The 16,631-nt window shown below is 36.3% G+C and overlaps 1 protein-coding gene across 3 annotated transcripts in view; it reads left to right on the forward strand.

The window, feature by feature from the left end:
- Positions 1 to 16,631, forward strand: part of CTNNA3 (catenin alpha 3) — a 1,764,647-nt gene that overhangs the window by 990,694 nt on the left and 757,322 nt on the right. The window lies entirely within an intron of this gene.

Raw genomic sequence — 16,631 nt, forward strand, 5'->3', positions numbered from 1 at the left:
TTCAAGCAATTCTCCTGCCTCAGCCTCCCAAGTAGCTCAGATTACAGGCACCCATCATCACACCCAGCTTTTTTTTTTTTTTTGTATTTTTAGTAGGGATAGGGTTTCACCATGTTGGCCAGGCTGATCTCGAACTCCTGACCTCAGGTGATCCACCCGCCTCAGTCTACCAAAGTGCTGGGATTATAGGCATGAGCCACTGTGCCTGGCCTAGAACAGGTGTCCTTTGCCTACCTTCCTTCTGTTTTCCTCAGTCACATTAGAGAGAGAAGGGTCTTGCTCCAAATCCCATTCTGGAGAAGGCAACCTGATACAGTTTTGTCCAGGACCCACCAAACGTGCACAGCAATGGCCCTATCAACGTATTGCAAATGAAAGGATGAGTTGAGTTAAGTTTTGCTTTGCTCTCCGGCTGTTTATAAAGCAAGCTTGGGAATCAACCAGAGTGGATGATTGGCAGGAGGAAGGGAGGAAGGCATAAAAGGTGACTGCCTTCACCTTCTTACCTTCAAATAGCCCCTTCACCTTCTTACCTTCAGAATAGCCCTTCTATTTATCTCTTTTCTCCCTTCTTCTGTCTTTCATTTTTTTTTTTTTTTAACTGAAAGTGAGATAAGGAGAGAGAAGGTCTTTCCAATATTTTCCTTAGCATCATGAGACATCCCAATTCAGAGTGAAATAAACATTTAATTACCTGGAGTGCTTGGGATAGGGTATTCTTCTTTAAGTTTGTATTTATATTTGTATGTATGCATTCATGCATATATGTTAGGAACTGCTTAATCGCCAGGAAAAAGTTTTCCTTCCACTTTACCCTTTTCTTTCACTTGCTACTTTGGCACCTCTTGTGAAAAAAGCTTTCTAAAAGCCTGAATCCATATTCTTGCCTGAGAGGTGAGTTGAAATGCAGGCATGTAGATTAATATCTAATTATACTGGTGCTTAGCTGCTACCATTGAGGCCAAAAAACACGTCTCCCCTCTCCCACAGCAAAGTCCCTCTCTGTCATCTTAAGATCTCTGGGAGGCATATATTTGCATCAGAACAAAGTGACTGAAATATGTTTCTCGGACTTCCTCACAATGGTCTCTTGCCCACAAACCGTATAAGGCCACTGTAGGCATGCAGCTGCAGGTATCTTCTGAGATGATCGTGTTTCTGGTTACCCTGTTCTCTTTGCAGTATTTCTGGTCATAGCAGTTTTTCTGAGGTGGTTCCCTTGATGCCTCATGTGCAGAAGCTGCTGCACGGAGGATACTGTGTCCTGGATCCTGGATACTGGATCAAAGAGTATTGACTGCAGGCTGAGACTCAAATTGTTTGTTCATTAATTTGTTGAAATAATTGAGTATATCTTTTGCTCCTAAAAAGTAGAACACATATTATCAGATGATAACTAAGGGTCAGAAAGTTCAAATGGCTTGTCAAAGGTAACATACGTGGTCATAATGGCACTAAATGGAGGGCCAACCATGATAACATAATAATAGTAAACAAAGCATATAGAGAGATCAACAGACAAATAAATACTTAATATAAATCAGATACTCTGTATGTGTCTATTGACGCATCAGGCATTGTACTAGACACACTATTAAAATCACTATTAAAACATAGATTTTATAATCAAGAGTCTTAGAATCTGATCAAGAAGGCAGACCCACAAGAAAACGATAAAATGCAATGAAATAAACATTGAAAATGGAGGAAAAATAAAGTTCTTAAGATCACAGGGCACTTAAATTGACTTGAGGAATCAGAGTGCAAAGATCTTTGCACAGCATATTTGGAGAGCATTGAATGATTTGATACACTGAAGCCAAAGTATAAGTGCAGAACTGACAGCACAGATCATGAAAGACTGTAGTACATAGAAAGCAACGTAAATTAATGACATTCCACCACACACAGACTTTCTATGTTACATTAGTGTTAAATGGTTGCACAAAAAGGGGAAATAAAGTTATTTGAAATGATTTTAACAAACAATTGTCAGCAACTTAACAATCAACTGTCAAATCAATTGTTAAAATGATGTTAATCAATTGTTATGTGATTTTCATTTAACAAGTATTCATTGATCACCTGCTATGACAAGCACTGTTTTAGGCCTTTGGGGTACATCGGTGAACAAAATGAATGAAAATCACTGTCCTCACAAAGCTTATATTCTCTTTATTATAAGTTTATTTTATATTATTGTATATTTTATTATATTTAATTATATTATAATTATTTTAGTTTTATTATAAATTTATTTACTATAAATTACTATATATACAAACATGTATTGCTCCATATAGTTTCACATATAATGGGGAATATACTGTATTTTTTGGACAATTTAAGAAATATTCAGTGTTAATTTTGAGTAAAATAGGTCTTTTGCCTCTTTTACCTTAAAACTTAATTCTAAGATTTGACTCCACTGTAGTCAATTAACAATGGAGAACTATTAAGAAATTACATGCAAATGAAATAATATTTGCATTTTGGGAAGAGGACGCAAGCAGTGGAGTTGTTTGATAGGTAATGCCTCTGACTAACACTGGGGAAACTCATTAGGCTGCCACTGTGTGAAAAATAATTCAATAAAATAGGACAATAAAGCAATTGCAACATTTAGGATTATTGAGAGAGAGAGAAGGAGTTTAAAATCATTCCCAGGATTCTGCATTAGATAATGAGATGATGAGTAACAGAAAACAAAAAGGGTTAATACAGGTGAAAGTACTTTTATATCCCTTCATTTAACGTTCACAGAAACTATAAAAGTTTGGTGCCATTGTAACTGTACAACTTGTTGGCTTTTGTTTTTCTTCATAACTTTAGAAGACCTTTTGGTTCTGTCTGTAATATATAATCATGCCTTAAAGCTGATTACAATTTTCACTGTTAAAGATTCACACTTTGGCTACCTTTTCATTTATTACTCACGACCGCAGACTGGGCAGAGGTAGAAGCCATGGCTGAGTAGCCAGAGAATCTAGAGCTGCTGTCAGCAAATTGAATCATCAGCATTCTCAAGGAAATCACCTGCTGGCTTATTAAAGTTAATTGCTTGCAGGTATCAAGTTCCTTAGCCAGAACTATCAAAGTCGCTGTGAGAGAAGTGATTAAGACTGTGCTGGGAGCTTGGCAAAGCTGGATGAGTACCATCTCATGGGGTGTCTTAGCTTCAGGGAGACTGCTTCCTACGTCCACATTGTTTGTTTCTTCCTCCTTGCGCTTCCACCATCCCCTACTCCTGTCCCCACCGCATGCCAACTTATCCAGGTAATGTGTTAATTTTGATTCTCTAACATTTGACAGGCATGTATTAAACATTTATTTCCACCCTCAAAAAGCACTGAGATAAATAACACAGCCTCTGCACACAAGGAACTTCCAGTCGAGAATAGGAGACAGACTTTTAAACCTATGATTATAATACTATGCCATAAATTCTAGAAACTGGTTAGTCTAACATACTATAAGAAGGTATAGAGATAAGGTATATAGTACATATATATGTTTACATTTTCATTATCTGCCTTTGGGGACTGGGATAAAAGAAGATGGAAATATTTACCTATATCAGTCGGAGTCCTCCAAAACGAATTGGCTTACATGGTAGGGGCTGGCAGGTCTGAAATCTATAGCGTAGGTTTTATATAAACTCAGGCAAGAGTTGATGTTGCAGTATTAAATCTGAAATTTGTAGAGCAGGTTGGCAGGCTGGAAACTCAAGCAGGATTTCTATGTTAGTCTTAAGGCAGAATCCCTTCTTTTGGGGGATACCTCAGTTTTCTGTTATTGTTTTTGTTTGTGTTTTTATCTTTTGCTCTTACGGCTTCCAACTTACTGTGTGAGGCCCACCTACATTATCAAGGGTAATCTCTTTAATTAAAGTCAATTGATTAAGAAATGCTCACCACGTCTGCAAAATACCTTCACAGGAGCATTTAGATAAATATTTGACCAGACAGCTGGGCACCAAAGCCTGACCAAGTTTTTTTGCTTTGGTAAGCCAAAGTCGGGCGAGGCACTGCAAATGTATAGAAATTCAAACTCCAACATATATTGAAATTATTCCCTAGGATAGCACTTTAAAATTCAAGCTTATTCCCAGGGTAAAGACATCAAACACCTAGGTAGTGCCATGCTTAGATCCAGGAAAGAAAGGTCTTTGTCCTGGGCCCCATGCATTAGAGGGCCCGACATATGACAAAAACACAAACATAAATGCCTGTTACCTCACTTCTGGCCTACAGCACTGGCTCACTGCAATCTGAAACATTCACTCTCATGATTAATATTATTTGGGCTACCAGAAAATTCTTCTCCACATTTTTTCTTACATCCTAGTGGCGAAAAGATAGCAAAGCTCAAATGCCATAAACATTTTCAGTTTGAACTGCTGTCAACATGAGAGATGAATATCTTATTTTGCAGCAGGGGGGTGGGGTGTGCTAGGTTTGAGCACTATAAAGAAAATATACATAAATTATTTTCAGATTCTTCCTTGTGGAATGAACACACCAAATCATTGCATAATCAAGTATTGTTTTCCTAGGTAGAGCTGAACATCACTTTTCTTGTATATGTTCATGTTTCATTGGTAGATTTGAAAGTCCAGACAAATTAGCATAGCATTTGTACATGATAGGTATATTTTAGATTATTAAATAAATCATAGTACTCCTATACTTTTCTATATTTGGGGTTAGAGAAAATATGAAGTGTGCTACCAGTTCTTCATATTGGCAAGCAAATGGGTAGTGGATGCTCAATGTTAAAAGAGACAAAATTAAATGAGAAAATGTCAGCTTTAATGAAATATTCTGAAATTAAAATGTGATATTCCTTATATGCATTTCAGTTTTTGACTTAATAGGTAATTTGAATATTTAAGAAAGAATTATGAATTTTTAATTCATAATTATTTAATTTTTAATAAAATATATTTGAATTTTCTAACTGCAATACAATTTCATTTTAGTTTAAATCCTTTGGCTCATCATTGTCAAGAAATTAATTAAAAATCTTGACCACAGCCATATAATTTTGATGAAATAAAGAGGAGAAATATAAATTTTATGGAATACATGTGTGTTTATTAATTAAGCTGGTTTCATTTTATTACTTATATAAACATTGCCATCTCAACAAGAGAATGCCCAGGTATGCTCTCAAATATTAAATTTAATATCTTTGACATTTTGCCAACTTTTAGTCATCTAAGAACTATTGCCTTACACAATACTTTTCATTTGTCATTAAAAATTATATATTTAAGGCAGCACAATGATAGAACATATTTTATTAAAGTTTCTTAGTTTTTAAATAACTTTTAAATATTTAAACATGTGGTATGTGGGCCTCCATTTCTACTGTTGCTTTGGGTCCTGCATATCTAGGAGTAGGCTAACCAATAAGCAATTGAGACAGCATCTAGGAGGGGGCATGAACATCCTCAAGGAGCTATGACTATTCCAAGAGATGGATGACAATCTTTAACTTGTGAACTAGGGGTGGGAGGATGTGAGGTGGGATAAGTAGTGCCCTTTCTATTTTTTCCTATGCCTCCTTGCCCAGTAAACAGACTTACTTTCTTTTTAAAGAACTGGATGTAAAAAATTTAATTCGGGAAAATTATGTAGGTGGACCTGGAAGAACTGGAATAGGCTGTAAGTAAGTTATTGAAATTAGCCCTCAGCAATCATTCTGAAAAAGGGGACATTTGAGCTCGATCTGGAAAGATGAATCTGGAAAGATGAATAGAAGCCCTCTAGGTGGATGAATTGTGTGTGGGAAGAGGTGCACTAGGAAAAGTCAAAAAGGCAGAAAAAGCAGGTTGCTTCACAATATTTCAAAACTTTCATATGACTAAAACACTGGGTGGGAAGGAGGAAATGGAAAGAGAAGGGCTGAAATATGAGAACAGAAAGGGTGTTATACTTCTTCCCAAGAGCCTGGCTTTTATCCTTCAGAAGAGACTCATTAAAGGAGTTTTAAGCAAGCAAATGACATGATTGATTTTGCCTTTTAAAAATAAGACTTTAGAACCTTGGTTTTCAAATTTTAAAATGCATGATAATCACTTGGAGGGCTTGTTGAAACACAGATGGCTGGGCCCCACCTCCAGAGCTTCTGACTCAGTAGTTCTGGGGTGGAACCCAAGAGTTTGCATTTCTAACAACTCCTGAGTGATGTGATGCTGCTGATGTGGGAACCATACTTTAAGAAGCACAGCTCAAAAAAGCAGAGGTGGATGGTGAATGGTTTAGAAAGATGAATCTACAGAAAGTAGACAAGATATGGGGATTAGTGCAATAAAGTTGGGAAAAATAAAGAGTGTTTTATGTAAGCAGTGATGAAGGGTCTAAATAAGAGTTTTAAGAAACAGTACCTAACTGAATTTGCAAGGTCTGGATAAGGAAGACACAAGTGTTGAAGATGACTCTCTATCTGGCTTGTTTTTGAAGGTATGAAAGAGCCCAGGTCTGTAATCTAGAGAAAGAGAGAAAGAGAATGGATTTCCGTGTATAGTCATTGGTGTAAAAGTGCAATTTAATTGAATGTCATGCAACAACTGGATTACTGAACTTTGGGTGTGCTGAACCAAAGAAGATGGAAAGTTATTTACTTACAGAATATACTAGCTCCATTAGAAGTTTGAGGTCAATATAGTTAATACACGAATGTTATTTATCAATAACAGTCAATACACCATCACGATTCGATCATTTTGGGTGTGGTTAAGGATTGGTCTCCTCTTTGGAGAGTGCCTCAAGCCTTTTACTTAATTACTGTCTAAAAAAGTAGATCTGTCAGAATGGGTATTTTTACTTCATTATATTCTATCATGTGATTTTCTCTCTAGTATGTCCTTCTACTTTAAAATATTATTTTAGGTTTAGCAAAATTAATATTACTCTATTTAACAGGGGGCAGGATGCATGTTCACCCTTAATATTTGAATGAACCAGGGCAAGAGTATAAATGAAGGTGTCCCCTTCCATTTGTTGAAATATGTAAATATGTGAAAGTTATAAACCAAGCCAACAAACTCTTAAAGAAAATATGTTCTGTTCTTCTACCTTCACAAATAGAACTAAATAACTAAATTTTCAAAATATATGGAAGGCTATGCCTTTTATATAATTTAAACTTGGCAAAACATCAAAGATGGCTGGATTTGCTTATTCTGCATCTCTGGGATTTTGGTTGATGAGCGTATGGTGATTATACGTGTCATAAAATACAGACAGACATGGTTGCTACATGTTATATATTAATTTCATTATATTTCTTACATCATTTTAGTGAAATTACCAAGTAGGTTACTATAGTAAATTTTTACATAATTAATATTTTATTGACAGTAATGATTTAAAGGATTAAAATATAAAACATAATTGTATTCCAGTGCTCAAAATTTAAACATAGTTGTATCAAAAATGTTTCTTCAAGAAAAATACAAAATTACAAAATTAGAAATGTTTACTTATTTTCTAAAAGGCTTTGCCAGTGTAACTTTTAAAAAGATGGTACAAATTGGCCAGGTGCGGTGGCTCACGCCTGTAATCCCAGCATTTTGGGAGGCAGAGGTGGGTGGATCATGAGGTCAGGAGATCGAGACCATCCTGGTTAACACGGTGAAACCCCATTTCTACTAAAAAATACAAAAAAATTAGCCGGGTGTGGTGGCGGGCACCTGTAGTCCCAGCTACTCAGGAGGCTGAGGCAGGAGAATGGTGTGAATCCGGGAGGCAGAGCTTGTAGTGAGCTGAGATCCGGCCACTGCACTCCAGCCTGGGCGACAGAGCGAGACTCCATCTCAAAAAAAAAAAAAAAAAAAAAAAGAAATGGGCAACAAATGTGGGGAAATATTTCCCCAGGATCTTAATGTTGTGATTCAGGGAAGCTTATATTTAACACACAAGAATGCTATTTCATATGGCAATGACAGGTCATAATGGAAGGTTTTCAGTGTGAAGTATCAATACTATTACCGTAGATACTTTAAAAGATAAAAATACTAAATTGTAACTTTCTTTTTCTCAGCACACTCCATTCAACTCCTTTCCCCTCTACAAGGTTTGATCTCTTAGAAATAACTTGTTTGATGGATAAAGTGCTCTCTGTAGTTGTTCAAATTAGATAAATCAAATAATACATTCCTTACATTAAAGTACAGAAAGTCCCTAAGGAGGCTGGAGTTGAGAGTAGAGGGGAGGTTAGAGACATTGGCCTGAAAGAGGAGTATGTAACAAGGAGGAAACATTAACTGGCTATCTAGAGGGGACTGTGTGAAGAAAGGAGGGTGTCCTAGTAGGTTAACGCTGCTTTTAACAAACTACCATAGATTGGCTGGTTTATAAACAGCAGAAATGTATTTATCACAGTTCTAGAGGCTGGGAAGTCCAAGATCGAGGCATCAGCAGATTCCACATCTTGGAAAGGCCCATTCTTCATAGACAACCTTTTTCCTGTTACCTTACATGGTAGAAGGGGATGAGGAGTCTTTCCGCGGCCTCTTTTGTAAGGGCATCAATTCCATTCCCGAGGGCTTCACCCTCATGACTTAATCACCCCCAAAGGCCCCGCCTCCTAATACCATCATCTTGAGGATTAGGATTTCAGCATATGAATTTTGAGGGACAAAAACATTCAGACTGTAGCAGTGGAGAAGGGGGAAAGGATGAATGTAGGTGGATGGAGATTGGGAAAGAAGAAGAGAAGAAAGATGGAGAAGGGTGTGAGAAACATGGCAATTAGGAATTTGTAATGTATGTTTATAAAAATAGCAAGGAGTACAGTGTCACAGGAAGGAAGTGAGCAAAGGAGAGAGTAAGAGCAGCTGAGGACAGAGAGGTATCAGGGGACCAGTTGAAATGGGGTTTTGCAAGCATAATGAGTATCCTGAATGATATGAGATATTACTGGAGGGTTTTATTGGGAGGAGTTACTTGAGTTTTAAATGATGATTCAGATATGATTCGAGAATAGAATATAGGTGGACAAGGCTTGTATGAGAAAGATTCTGGGTTACTCTGAGTTTAGTACAGACATAAGAGCGAGAATGAGACTCTGTGGTGGACCGGGAAGATGACAGAACAGTTTTTATTGCTGTACTGTGACAGTGTTGCCAGGATATAATCTATTAGTAGGGAACCAGCAACCCAACACTGTGAATTGAGCTTCCAACTCTAGGTGACCATTTTCGTTAATTTCTTTAATTAAGATCTTTATTGCTCACAGTGAGGACAAAAACCAAACAACAACAAAAAAGGCCTGCCAGGAACCACACTCTAAAACACTTAAAATACCAGTCTGCTAAATATTGTCATATAAAAGAGATTCTCTGGTTAGAGTTACTTTGGGAACCAAAACTGAAAAGGAAAGAAGCCATTAGTGATTAAGAGAGATGGGAAGTGAGACAATTGCAGGAACCAAGGTGAGGGCCCTGCTATTGAGTATTGCCAGAGGAAGAAATGATTTGAAAAGATTTTGGAACTTATTTCTGTCTGTTGAGAAGGAGAAATAAGATATGGGCAGGCACAGGCATTAGAGAGACCCAGATCATAGCAGCCTGCTAGCTTTGTGGTGCTTGAGCCTCATGTGTGGAGTTAAAGCTCTGTTACCTTGAGGGTTTCAGAGAGAGGTTCGAGAAGTCCCTAGAGCGTAAGGAGGATCCCTTACTTAAGGTCTTAGTATACTAGTAACACAGAAGCACCCAGCTTTCCCAAAACTACCAGAGACACTACCTCGAGAGTGGTTCCTTGATGTTAAGTAAAGACGTAGGAAATAAGTATAGGCATATGAATGATTCTATGCTCACTACAGTTGTTACTGTCATGTAGACACATTATAAGGGTATGAGCTTATTTGTGGTGCAGTCTAGCATAGGTAGCTGAATGTGAGATGTCTTTTCTGTTTGTATCAGAGGAAATGTAAAATAAAATCATTCAGCATGAAAATGTGTTGCTCAATTTTCAGCAAGATTTTCTTATGCTACTATAGAGCTCCAAAGGAAAGAAACACATTCCGGTGTGTCATAGCATTAGTAAGCCAATGAAAGTTGACAATATATTCAAATGTCTCTTGCCATGTGTGAATGTGTTTGTGTGTGTGTGTGTGAGAGAGAGAGAGAGATTAAGAGAGACTGATTTGACATTTATGAATAACTTCTCCATATTTTATATTCAGAAAAAATTGCTAATCACTTTCAGCTAAAGTCAAACCATTCCTAAAATGGTGACTGACTACCTTCTTGAATAATATGGAAATATCAGAGCCAGCTGATTTGGGATAACAGCTCTTTGGGACAATGAATTCTTACTCAACATGCAGTCTACATGTTTGCCTATCATTTAATTCTTCCCTCTTTACTCATCAAAAATTTTAAAATCCTGTGTTCTAAACTGCTAGGGGAATTAACTGATATAATTTTGAAGTACATGTTTTTGGATATTCCTTGTCTTTATTGTGAATCTCAGCTTGTATCACATGTTTACTATTTAGCATTTGAGCATCTGCAGAGAACTTAGCACGATCCTTCCCTTTCTAAGATTTGCAGCACATACGTGGCTAATAAATACGAAGCTGGATGATATAGACAACTCCATTGGCTCTGTTTCAGCTCTACCACTGTTGGACCTTGACAAGAGGCATTAGGAAAATTTGTTTTTGGTGTGAAGGAGGTTCTTGCTAGGTTTTGCCTAGCAAAAATGGGCACAGTCAGAAAAGATGGCTGGGGCCAAGGCTTGGGGAAGGCAACAAGAAAGAGTAAAAACTTCAGCCAAATATTCTAAATAGTAAAAACATAAGAAAGGTAAGAACTTTTGAAAGTAAGGGTTGGGTGCAGTGGCTTATTCCTGTAATCCCAGCACTTTGAGAAGCTGAGATGAGCAGATCACCAAGGTCAAGAGTTCGAGACCAGCCTGACCAACATGGTGAAACCCTGTCTCTACTAAAATTTACAAAAATTAGCCAGGCATGGTAGCACACACCTATAATCCCAGCTACTAGGGAGGCTGAGACATGAGAATCACTTGAACCCGGGAGGTAGAGGTTGCAGTGAGCTGAGATCACGCCATTGCACTCCAGCCTGGATGACAGAAGGAGACTCTGTCTCAAGAAAACAAGAAAAGAAAAAAGAAAAGCCCACCCAGTAATCCTAACTTACGTTGTTGAATGGGTAAAGAAGCAACGCAGAGAAGTACAGGGAAGACAAAAGCAGATTGAATAAGGGAACCTCCTAGGTGTCCCTTAGGAGGATACATTATTAGAGAGGTCAAGTACTTAAATTCATATATTTCATGATATATAGCTGTTTTTCTTTAACATTTCAATTAAAATTTCTGAAGTTTCTGAAGCTAAAGTTAAAGATAAAGTTTGTTCTTTATCTTGCTGAAGTTTCTTACTTTTTTTTTTTTTTTTTGTTCTTGTTCACAGTGAAAGGATGAATAAAGTTTCTTGAAGAGACTAATTGTGTATTCCAGGTCCTGTATTGCTTGACTATATGCAGAATATATATTCTAACAAATCAGTTTGAGATTTGTGTCAACTGGTAGAAAATAGGATTATGTTCACTCACCAAAAATGTCTTTGAGAGTAGGTTTCCACACTGCCTACCTCGGGTGGCTAACTCTGAATCTTTCGATCTACAACTAGAAGAAAAAACTGCATAAACTGCTAACACATTTTTAAAGATTCTACAGCAAGGCATGGAGGAAATTAGTAGTATATTTAAAGGACGTTCTATAGATAGAAAGTGCTATGTGAATAAAGAAGTGGTATTATTTGCAACCTACCTGATGCAAACAGAATTACAAAACTGTAATTGTAACAAGCGCATGACAAAGTTTTAAGATTTATTTCAATGTTGAATTATAAATATCTCAAAGAGTTTAATTCTTGCCTCAAACTATATTTAAAATTACACCTTTTAATGTATCTTAAAATATATTTGAATATATGTCTAGAATATATATTGACAACTTTAGGAAAAAATTTATTAAAGAGTTTCATATATAATTATGAATGCTTTAGGAGCCACATATAAATTTTTCTAAATTCAGCTTAGCTTATTGTTAAAGATTTCTTCATAATATTATTGTGAAGAAAACTTTATTTCTTCATTATCACAAAGATAGGCTAATTCTTCATTATCATCACAAAGATAATGAAATTATCTTCATTAAAGATAATTTCATGTACTCTAAACAATCTAGGCCATTCCATCATTCTGGCAGCAGAGCATGTCATTAATGATAGATAAAATTTGAGAAACCAAATGTTCTATCAGTTAGAAAATGATTTTCTCAAAAGGGAAAGCCAACTTTTGGGGTATCTAGTGTCTTGACTCTTTTAAATTTCATTCATGATTATAAATAGTTTTAAATATTTTAAATAAGTGTCAATCATGTAATTGCCCTTATAGAAGAGTAGGAAAACCTTGAAGAAATGATTCTGCTGTGACCTTGAGTTGCTTTGCAGAAAAAGAAGTGGAATGTGTGAAGACACCATCTTCCACACTGGATTTGCCAGTGACTGCTGTTGCCCTAAACACATCTTTTCATGTTTCTGGATCTCGATTCTCACATCTGTTTATGAGAGTGTTTGCCAGATGGCTTCTAAGAACCCTTCCAGTTTCAACATTCTATGTCACTACAATTGGCCTTGATCTCAAAGGATGGACACATTGACACATCTAATTTATTTTTATGAGTATTTTATTAGGGGCAAAAGCAATGTATAGTGTTATTAGCTTCTTTCTTAATTTCTAATAGCATTTCAAACGTCATCATTGTACATTTCTTACTATAGTAGTGAAATTTACACATTAGGGTTCTGATTTGGTTAAAGAATGGGAGGCTTATAATCAGCCATGTTTGCTGGTATTGTACCTATCCACACCTCTTAATATGTATTTCCTATTTTACAAGCCCAAGGGGTCTTAAAGAGTGGGCACTGAAATGACCATGTGTTACCTACATATAAAAACATATATACTAGTTGATCTCATTTAAATTCTTGTTTGTAATAACCAACACCAACTTTTAATATAATTCATACTTTTGTAATCAATATAAGTCAGTGGAGAAGTAATGAGGAATAAGTATTTTTATTTAATGGTAGTCATAAACCCAGGTGTCAAAAAATAGATATTTTTTCTCTAAATAATTTCTGTTTTGAGACAGAATGGCAAAAATTAAACCTTAGCCATTTGGCAGCTCTCTAATTTATGGGGGTTTCCATATTGCCAAGGGATGATGACCTTTATGCTACCATTTCATCTGACATTTGCTGAGACTCATTATCCTTTCTAGTCATTCGCCCATGCAAGTTGCTACTGAATCAATGCTTGTTCCTGTCTACAAGTCCTATCTTAGCTATGTTAAGACCCCTTTTGGAAGATGGGAGTCATGTTCCTGTGCCACATCCAAGCACAGGAAATTCTATGGACTGTTGTAGGTCCATCTAAGGAGACACAGAGCCCTGAAACAGACACAGAGCAAGCCATTCTACCCTGAAATCTTATTTCCTTACATTCTAGGTTTTCACAAGTTCATATAAAGTTGTGTATAAGGTTCTGCTGCTGTGTTTATGAGTTTGGTCTAGAGGAAATGAGGCCTGGGAGACTGCAAATGCCAGATCCTTCCTGGTCTTTACAGGGCCTAGACTTTTTAACACTAAAAACTTCTAGTGTATATCACTTGGTGAGGTGATAAGTATAGAACAAAAGCTCACTGGAGTTGGGGAAAATAGAAAATACAAGTTAGAAAAATGGAAAAGAAAAAACATGGGTTGATATTTCAAAATTATTATCCCACCACACAATGATTAACTCTCTATAAATGGCATCTATTTCCATGGTAGTGGTGAATTCCCTGGATAAGGAAGCAGAGACTGAGACTAGTTAGCAAAACCTTACAACCTTACGAGGGATTTCTGCATTGCCTGGGTGGTGAGACATGATCAACTTGGGGTCTTTTCTGGCTCTAAATTCAGTGATACTCAGTAAAAATATTATTTGAGAGAGCTATATCTTTCCTGAAATTTCGTGACAGCTCTCTGCCCTCTTGTTATGGGCTGAATTGTATCTCTTCCTTCCTCCTCCTCATTCATATGTTGAAGCCCTAACTCCTAGCACCTTACTTGGAATGAGAGTGCATTTGGGAGATAGGGTCCTACAAGGGGTAATTAAGACAAAATGAGACTTCTAGGATGGGACTTTACCTAACATGACTAGTGTCCTTGTAAGAAGAGGATATTTGGGTACACAGAGATTCCAGGAATGTTAGTTCGTAGGAAAGTCCATGTGAAGACAGAGCAAGAAGGCAGCCACCCGCAAGCAAAGGCAAGAGGCCTCAGAAGAAACTAGACCTGCCAACACCTTGATTTTGCACTTTTAACATCTAGAACTAGGAGAAAATAAATTTATATTGTTTAAGCTACATCCAGTCAGTGGTGTTTTGTTTTGGCAGCACTGGCAAACCAAAAAAGCTCTGTATGGTGGTCACATCTAGACCTTGTACACTATGCTCCCCAGGAAAGGCTCTTGCCAGAGATGATGTGTTTTATAATTAGTGGCAAAATTATTTTTAAATATATGCTTGGGATTTTCCTGTTTCTATAAATTTATTTGTACCTTTTATAGTTCTTCAGAAAAGGGAAATCAGCTAAGACCCTAGACTGAGTGACTTTAGCATTATGACAAATGAAACGATTGATATTTCCTACCAATTATGACTGAATACAACAGAACACTTTATCCTAAGTAAATCTATAAAACATTTTGAAAAGGCTTAAGTGGATTTCAAAAGTGCTTGATAATAGCTTTGTTCTAAGGAGGTACGATATGAAGACTTGGAAAGTGTTGTCTGTAGTGATTGTTTATATCCATTGTAGTTGCCTGGTTAGTTAACACCAGTTGACACATGAAAGACAGTTTTGAAATAGGTAGCTTGCTTTTCTACCACCTTATCACTTCTTTATTATCCATGTATTTCCACCCAAGAAATTGGTACTCTGAGTTAGTTTCTTTTCTATTAATATTAAATGAAGTGTTTATATTAAATCTCTAGTCCAAGGATGTAATCTTAAGGACACTTGGTGCTCCCAACATGTTAGAATCAATAGGAAAGACATTTATGGATTCCTACAATTAAGATGAGCAGCTAGGGAATAATTCAGGAAATCTTATTTAATTTCTACCTTGCTGGATACTATACATGATACACAGAATGTAAGAGGGAGCCCTGCCCTCAAAGATTTTATGATCTAGTTGCTAAGACAAAAAAAAATTAAAATGTAATTATTACAAAGGCTGTAAAAGTGGCCATGCTTAAAATGCACTGTGGTCATCATTGCGTAGATATTAATTTTATAAGCTGCTCTTTCTCCATACGTTATGTACAAAGTGGATGTGGGCTAAATTAATATGAATGCAGCTTTTATAGATATTAATAATATTATCTAATAGTAAATTTTTCTAACTGAAGTTTGTTTTACTGATTGAAAAATACCTTCCCAATATTTTTATCTGGGAACTCTAAGATAAATAAGGAATTTTTAAAGGGTGGCTTATTTTTTATTTAAACATCATTAAATGCTTAAATTGGACACATAAGTATTCTTATTATTTTAAACATTCTCTGTCTCTTTAGTATTGATATCTTTTATAATCTTCCTGTGTGTCTCTTATATTCTCTGCTAATTCTGTTAGCCATACATATTATAGTATTTTGCAATGTCTCTTTCCTACTAATGTTTTTGTATTTTGAGTCTTGGTTCTCCTTCCTGCAAATTTCACACTTCATTCTACTGAAACACTCTCTCATTACTGTGACTTCAAATCATTTTTTCATTATGGTGTGGACATTTACAGACAAACTGAAACTTCTCTTTTATTTAAACTGTTGTGACCCCCCCACCCCGGTTTTCATATGGACTGCATGGCCGGAAGAACTATGTATGCATTTATTCCTCATAATCCAGTATTAATTTTTAGGGTAAAGGATTATCTTTCTACCAGTGTTATCAGGAAGACAACAGCCTAAAAAGCAAGCTGACATTTTCCTTCCTATTGCCATCAGTTTAAAGAACAGATTATTTTTAACCATTCTTATTTAACTGATTGAGGCAGTAATGGCTTCTGTGTGTTTTTTTGATCCACTGCTGTTTGGTATGTTTATGTACACAGTCAATAATATGCCCAGAAATGAGAAAAATCTCTGTCTTTGGAGACTGAAAATGTTCATTCAGAAGATGGGCTAAAAGTGGGCCTTGCAAGACTTGCATAGGAAGAGCAGTGGAGCCATATGGTCCAATTAAAAAAAAAAAAAGATAAGCTATCTTTTGAGAACAATGAGTAGATTAATTGCTTGAAAGCTGCATTTAAGAGTGAGTATAAATATTTGTTGAAAGGAAGGAAGGAAGAAAGGAAGAAGGAATGAAGGATGGAAGGAGACAGAGAGTTGCCAAGGGAGGATAACTGGTTTATTTGGATAGACTGGAGAATTTCAATTGTTTTTTGTATGCAGTAGTAAACCTGGGGATGTTCTTGTTTCTGTTGCACACTGATGATGTATGAAATACTGTTCTAGAGGCAGAAGAGGTTTACCACAATAATTTAAAAT

This window comes from Macaca fascicularis, chromosome 9 (genome assembly GCF_037993035.2).
Source record: "Macaca fascicularis isolate 582-1 chromosome 9, T2T-MFA8v1.1".
NCBI lineage: Eukaryota > Metazoa > Chordata > Mammalia > Primates > Cercopithecidae > Macaca > Macaca fascicularis.